Source organism: Carassius gibelio, chromosome B8 (assembly GCF_023724105.1).
Source record: "Carassius gibelio isolate Cgi1373 ecotype wild population from Czech Republic chromosome B8, carGib1.2-hapl.c, whole genome shotgun sequence".
Classification (NCBI taxonomy): Eukaryota; Metazoa; Chordata; class Actinopteri; order Cypriniformes; family Cyprinidae; genus Carassius; species Carassius gibelio.
Genome location: NC_068403.1, coordinates 8,701,881 through 8,708,736, shown reverse-complemented (window position 1 = coordinate 8,708,736; position 6,856 = coordinate 8,701,881). Strand labels below are relative to the sequence as shown.

General features: G+C 35.7%; 1 protein-coding gene across 1 annotated transcript in view; it reads left to right on the top strand.

Annotated features, from left to right (window-relative positions):
• Positions 1 to 583: 583 nt before the first annotated feature.
• The window catches only part of bcar3 (BCAR3 adaptor protein, NSP family member), a 54,183-nt gene continuing 47,910 nt past the window's right edge, over positions 584 to 6,856 (top strand). Inside the window, exon 1 of the mRNA XM_052563071.1 lies at positions 584 to 599. The gene's annotated coding sequence lies outside the window, so the exon portion shown is untranslated. The remainder of the gene's footprint in view (positions 600 to 6,856) is intronic.

Below are 6,856 nucleotides of genomic sequence, written 5' to 3'. Positions count from 1 at the left end.
GTATGCAAATTGGAATGCAATCACAAAAATCTGAGCAAACCAATTTTAGTTGCATTGACAAAATATGGGCAGTCCCAAATAACCCAATATGCTGTGAAAGCACATGTTTGTTATTGTTTATTTTGGAAGGAATGCTTTGGCATGTGCACTGTAAATACTAAACAGCAGAAAATAGCACATAACCTTCAATTAAACAGCTCTTGTTTTGTCCTGCCAGGAACAATGAAAGCAGAGATGCCGTCTAAAACATAGCCGTGCGTTTTTGTTGTGTCAGAAGCGAAAGGAATGTATCGTTTGAAAGCCACACGAGGCCTGGCTTTGAGGAGTGGCGAAGCACAGTCCGTAATCACACACCGCTAGCTTAAAACATACGCTTTTCTGATGTTTGTTTTTGTGTGTGAATGATAGATGGCCATTAGTTCTAGCCCTTGTCATTCTCACCACATATTTAAACCACTTCAACTCTGTTTTCGTCTCTCTTTAGGACTTACTGCACCTTACAGAGATGGATCTGTTGGGTATGGGGGTCCAAAGTCGTCTCCATCGCTTCCACATTCTCTCCAGTATCCAAGTGCTGCGAGAGCGTGAAACAAAAAGAGGTCAGTCCCGGTCTTTTTCCACTTAGGTACACTACCGTTTACAAGTTTGGGGTTAGTAAGATTTTTCAATGTTTTTGAAAAAAGTCTCTTATCCTCACTAAGGCCGATTTTATTTAATAAAGCAAACAGTAAAAACCATAATATTGTGGAATTGAATAGAAATTAAAATAAAATGTAGTAATAATAAAATGAAGTTTATTCCTGTGATAGCAAAGCTAGATTTTCAGCAGGCATTATTCCAGTCATCAGTGTCACATGATCCTTCAAAAATCGAATATGCTAATTTGATGCTCAGGAAGCATTTTTTTTTATTATGTTGAAAACAGTTGTGCTCCGTTCTTAATATTTTTGTGGAAACTAACATATTTTTTCAGGGGTTTTTTTGTCTTTTTTTTTCACTTTAATATATCTTTGCTGAATAACAGTAATATTTTCTTTTTTAAAAATTATAATAATAATAATAATAATAATTAAATAAATAAAGAATAAAAAAAATTAAATAAAAAAAAATTCAAATCTATTAACCCCAAACTTTTCATTGGTAGAGTAGGTACAAGCTTCACTTGTATCCCTATTGCCAACATAGACGATAGCTGCTCAAGGGGTGGCAGCTTACTGAACTGACTTGGCTTCTGCTATTAATAAGGGCTTTTTAAAATACAAAAGTTGTAAAAGAATCATTAAACTCAACCAGCAAATAAAGAATCTATATCCATGCACACACCTCCTCATAAACCACAGCGGTTAAAACAGAAGCAGGAGCTTATATTTATGGATGTTTTCTCTGGCTGGGCTGAGTCTGCTGCTCCATAGCCATTCTTCTACTGGACAGCATGTGACACTGAAGAGCTTCGTTAATCACAGCAAGGCTATCTGTAGGGTGTGAGAGCAGTTCAGGCTGCAGGCATGGGGACACATGCATATGGGGTCAAATCAGCAGGGATTAGCTCACAAAACTAAGCATTGGAGTGTGTGATAGATCTCCCTGTGGAATATTGTGTGTGTGTAATGGTAGTGCCTATACATAAAGTCATTGCCAGCTCAGCTTGGTGGAAAAGTTTTAATCTGAGACAAACATAATTATGCTATCCTCAAGATCTTCAAGAGGTCATCTCAAAGCCTTGAAAGTGATACACATCTAATCAGCATGCTGAAATTATGGAGATAACGGCTCATCAGAGAACACTAAGAAACATAAGAAGCATTTACTGTCAACACTGATAGTGAGTCATGAATGGACATGCTTCTGCACACTCACACACAAAGAAGTCCTAACATCAAACTACCCCCCTCAGAGTTGACATGTCTACATTTTTTAGCATTGACTTGAAAAATTAAACTAATCGTTATACTTACAGTTTAAACATTGACTTACTGACATAGTGAAAATTGTATAATTTAATGTATTAAATGAACACGAGTTGGATTACATGCTGTATAACTAGTCAATTATTAGCACAAGTACATTCATTGTAAAGTTGCTTATGGGGGGCTTTACGGTCACAATTTTTTAAAAGCTACTTTGAAACAACATGGATTTTTATAATTGCTTATAAAAATTACTTCTTTGACATTGTTACATAGTACAATAAAGTATGTCTGAAAACCATCAAGAAAAAACATTACATCTGATGACAATCAAGCCACACTTAACATTTTATAATTTATTTTCATCGTTTACAAGAAAAAAAAACACCTTTTTCCCAATTAATCTAAATGGCCAGTTGAATGCATAAAACATTTTTTTTTTTAAGTATAGGATTTAAAAAAAAAAAAAAAATTATAAAAAAAATATAAATATTTAAATAAATATAAAATAAATATTTTTTCTATATTAAATAAAATCAATGAAATAAGGAATTCTCCTTAATCTACAGGTGCATCTCAATAAATTAGAATGTTGTGGAAAAGTTCATTTATTTCAGAAATTCAACTCAAATTGTGAAACTCGTTTATTAAATAAATTCAATGCACATAAAGTATTTGGTTCTTTTAATTGTGATGATTTTGGCTCACATTTAACAAAAATCCACCAATTCACTATCTCAACAAATTAGAATATGGTGACATGCCAATCAACTAATCAACTCAAAACACCTGCTAAGGTTTCCTGAGCCTTCAAAATGGTTTGGTTCACTAGGCTACACAATCATGGGGAAGACTGCTGCTCTGACAGTTGTCCACAAGACAATCATTGACACACTTCACAAGGAGGGTAAGCCACAAACATTCATTGCCAAAGAAGCTGGCTGTTCACAGAGTGCTGTATCCAAGCATGTTAACAGAAAGTTGAGTAAAAGGATAAGGGTGGAAGAAAAAGATGAACAACCAACTGAGAAAACCACAGCCTTATGAGGATTGTTAAGAAAAAACTATTAAATAATTTGAGTGAACTTCACAAGGAATGGACTGAGGTTGGGGTTAAGGCCCACAACACAAAGAAATGTCATGGAATTTGATGAACCACAGACAACATCAGAGGCGTCTTACCTGGGCTAAGGAGAAGAAGAACTGGACGGTTGCCCAGTGGTCCAAAGTCCTCTTTTCAGATGAAAGCAAGTTCTGTATTTCATTTGGAAACCAAGGTCATAGAGTCTGGAGGAATGATGGAGAAGCTCATAACCCAAGTTGTTCGAAGTCCAGTGTTAAGTTTCCACAGTCTGTGATGATTTGGAGTGCAATGTCATCTGCTGGTGTTGGTCCATTGGGTTTTTTTTAAAACCAAAGTCACTGCACCCATTTAGCAAGAAATTTTAAAGCACTTCATGATTCCTTCTGTTGACCAACTTTTTGAAGATGCTGATTTCATTTTCCAGTTGGATTTGGCACCTGCCCACACAAAGTTGGTTAAATTACCATGGTGTTGGTACACTTGATTGGCCAGCAATCTATGGGCTATTGTCATGAGCTGAAAGCCACTGTCAAAGAAACCTGGGCTTCCATACCACCTCAGCAGTGCCACAAACCAATCACAATTTTTTTTTATTGGTCTTGTGAAGTATTCTAATTTGTTATGAATTGGTGGGTTTTTGATAAATGTGAGCCAAAATCAACACAATTAAAAGAACCAAAGACTTAAACTACTTAAGTTTGTGTGCATTGAATTTATTTAATACTCAAGTTTCACAATTTGAGTTGAATTACTGAAATAAATGAACTTTTCCACAACATTCTAATTTACTGAGATGCACCTGTATTACCACCAACCACCCATCACTAAGAGCACAAAAACTGACTTGCTGCTTATTTTAATGAGGCAGGTCACTTTTTCTGAGCTTGTTTATTATTTTTAGAAAAATCTGGCAACACTGCCACCCCGACCCTTCAGTCAAACAGACACACAGACAAGTGTCTATGTAGAGGAGGAGCAGACACACGCTGCTGTGTTCAGGAGCTGCCAGGTGATTATAAAATCTTTCACCCATCCCGCAACCCCGGCAGTCAGCATTGCTGTGGGGGCAACCCTCCACTGTGTGTAATTAAGTCCTTAAAAAGCATGTCAAGACACACACATACAAACAGTGGGCTGACAGGCCAAGGCTCGTTTCCCAGGCATAACATACTGCCTCGACTCTATTGCTATAGAGACTCTGACACTTTAGAAAATGGGCTGTTGAATTAGATGTCTTGGATCAGCAACTTTGCAGATAAAATGTTTTTTAAGTTTTATACAATAGGAATAGTGCTGAACAGCTATTGATGCTTGGGTTATTTAATATTACAAATTAAGTAAACACAAACTTAAAAAGGGTTACAGCATAAGCAAAAGCTTTGAGCAGTCTGAAAACTAACTGTCAGTTTAAAAAAATGTCTGGTCTCTACTGGCATGGTCCCATGCTTGAGGACAATAACCATTGTTTCCCTGAAATGTTTTGGCTGTTTGAGGACTCAATAGGTGGTCCGTTTAAATTGGGTTCGACACCTTTACCCCATCCCATTCTAGTAGCGTCTCCATTCAGCTCCTTTATCCTTCACATCCTGTGAGAAATTCAAATGTTACACATAATATTTTAGCTGGCAATATTATTTTAACAGCTGTATTTTCAAATCTTATACTGAAAAATACATATATTTATTGAAACACCATTATTTCCAGAAACGACCAATTTAGTATTTTATGTACTTCAAAGTTTTTTCTTACCCTTTCACTTTTATAGTTATTTGAAATCAATCTCCCAAGCATTTCAACCTTCTAAAGTCCAAATTTAATTGAACACTCAAAAATGAAACAAATGTCATTTGTTTACTCACCCTAATGTTGTTCCAAACCTTTATCATTTGCAAGCAAAAAGAATACGTTTAGCAGAAAAAAGTGGTCTGTTCGACTTCTAAAGCCACATGATTGTTTTGCATATGGACTACTTTATGGTACATATATGAACTGTTCTTTTTTGGAATTTGACAATCACTGTTTTTTTATTCTACAAAACATCTTTTTGTGTTTCCTAGAAGAAAGAAAGACATACAGGTTTGACATGACTTGAGAGTAAGTAAATGTCTAAATGATGATTTTTTTTTCTTTATTCCAGTATTCATTTAGCTTCAGGCATTATTTTATTTGGTGCTTTTTGTGTAGTTGAAAAGTGTGTGCCAGAGCATAAACACAGTACTCACATGTATTTGCCACACTTTTTGCAGTGATGTGCAATGATGACAGGCTGCTCTTGTGTAGAAGGGCTGGAGTTTGCTATTAAATGAAGCATGCTATTAAATGGGTGGTTGGCTCACTGCCTTCCCTGCTCTCAGCGGAGATTGCAGATTCGTTCAAAGGGATGCCACCATAGAGTATATCAAATTCCATACATAAGCAGTTCTGAGCTACATAAGCTCCAAGGTCAGCAATGCATCCTTCTATGTGGGTTTCATAATTTTTTTATTATTATTTATTATCCAATATATGTTCTGTTGTTGCAGAAACTATGATTAAGACTAAGCATGAAAATAGTTGAATTACAGAGTGGATATACGCTCAAATTAAATCCCAATTATGCAGTTCTTTGATTAAGCACTTGGGTGCTTTGTAAAACCTAATCCAGCATAAGCATTAGAAAAAGCAGCATAATTCTAAATAGCCTTGTGAGAAAATGTGAGAAAACTAATCACAGTTAGATGAAAGCCCATGTCTCTTGGATATATTCTGGGCGTGTCTTGGGCGTTTTGTGGGAAAGCTCTTCCCTGTCCATGCGCTCATATTGGGTGTGAGAGTATAGAGCTGGCATCAGCTCCATCACCCATCAGTCACATTCAGCTCTGTGCCAGCATTTCATAAACAAATACATTTCCCAGCCAGAATGAACAGCTGGGCCCCTCTTAAAAAAACCTCTGTTTTGAAACTTGATACATGTTCAAAATATATCTTTCATGACGGATGTTACTGGGGCAAAAAGTCCCCAGTCTTTTCAGATACCCGCATTAAACTCTTTTGTCTGATAGCCAAATTTCACCTGTAGAAAGTGTCCATTATTCTTCTGAGCAATGTTTAAATATGTTTAGGAGGGATTTGTTAGCATTTATCAAGTTCGACAACATGCCCAAAAGACTTGACTCAGAGCAGATGCCACATTTGATTTATTCTAAAAACACAAAATGCATTAATGGAAAAAATACATCTGAGGATTTCAAGATTTTTTTTACCTCGTTAATGCATGTACCTTGTCTTAATGTGAATGATTCATCAATGCACATTAGTCTCAAGAAAAAAAAATATGTTAAAAATGTCTTTGGATTATGTATAACCAAAACTTACTCCACCTCTTTTGAAGCTTTCCTTGTTTGGCTGAAATCATCAAGCCATCTTATTTTTTTTTTCTGTTTTAACCACCTGTAATATATACATTTTTACAATCCTGATAAAATATAATTATAAAATACTCTGAAATAAATCACATGGAAGTAAAATGGGTTGACTCCACCCATTTTAACAAGTATGGTGTTAATTAGGTAATGTATATAGTGTTTTGTGTTCCAAGATTATTGTTAAGTGATCATGAGATGGATTGTCTGAGGGAAGAAACTGTTTCTGTGTCTGGCTATTCTGGTGCTAAAATCTTAATAAATTTCCTGCTGACAAAATCTCCAGAAAGTTGTTAAAATTAGATGAATGTGAATATGTTGTCTACTCTGAATACAGTCTATATCAATTCTCCTTCCTGGTAAAGATCATTTTACTTTCACTAGCCATATTTATCCAGAGACCTAGAATAGAGTTGCACTTGTATAAGAAAGAATGTGGGGCTGGAATCGGACAAGCAGTCACC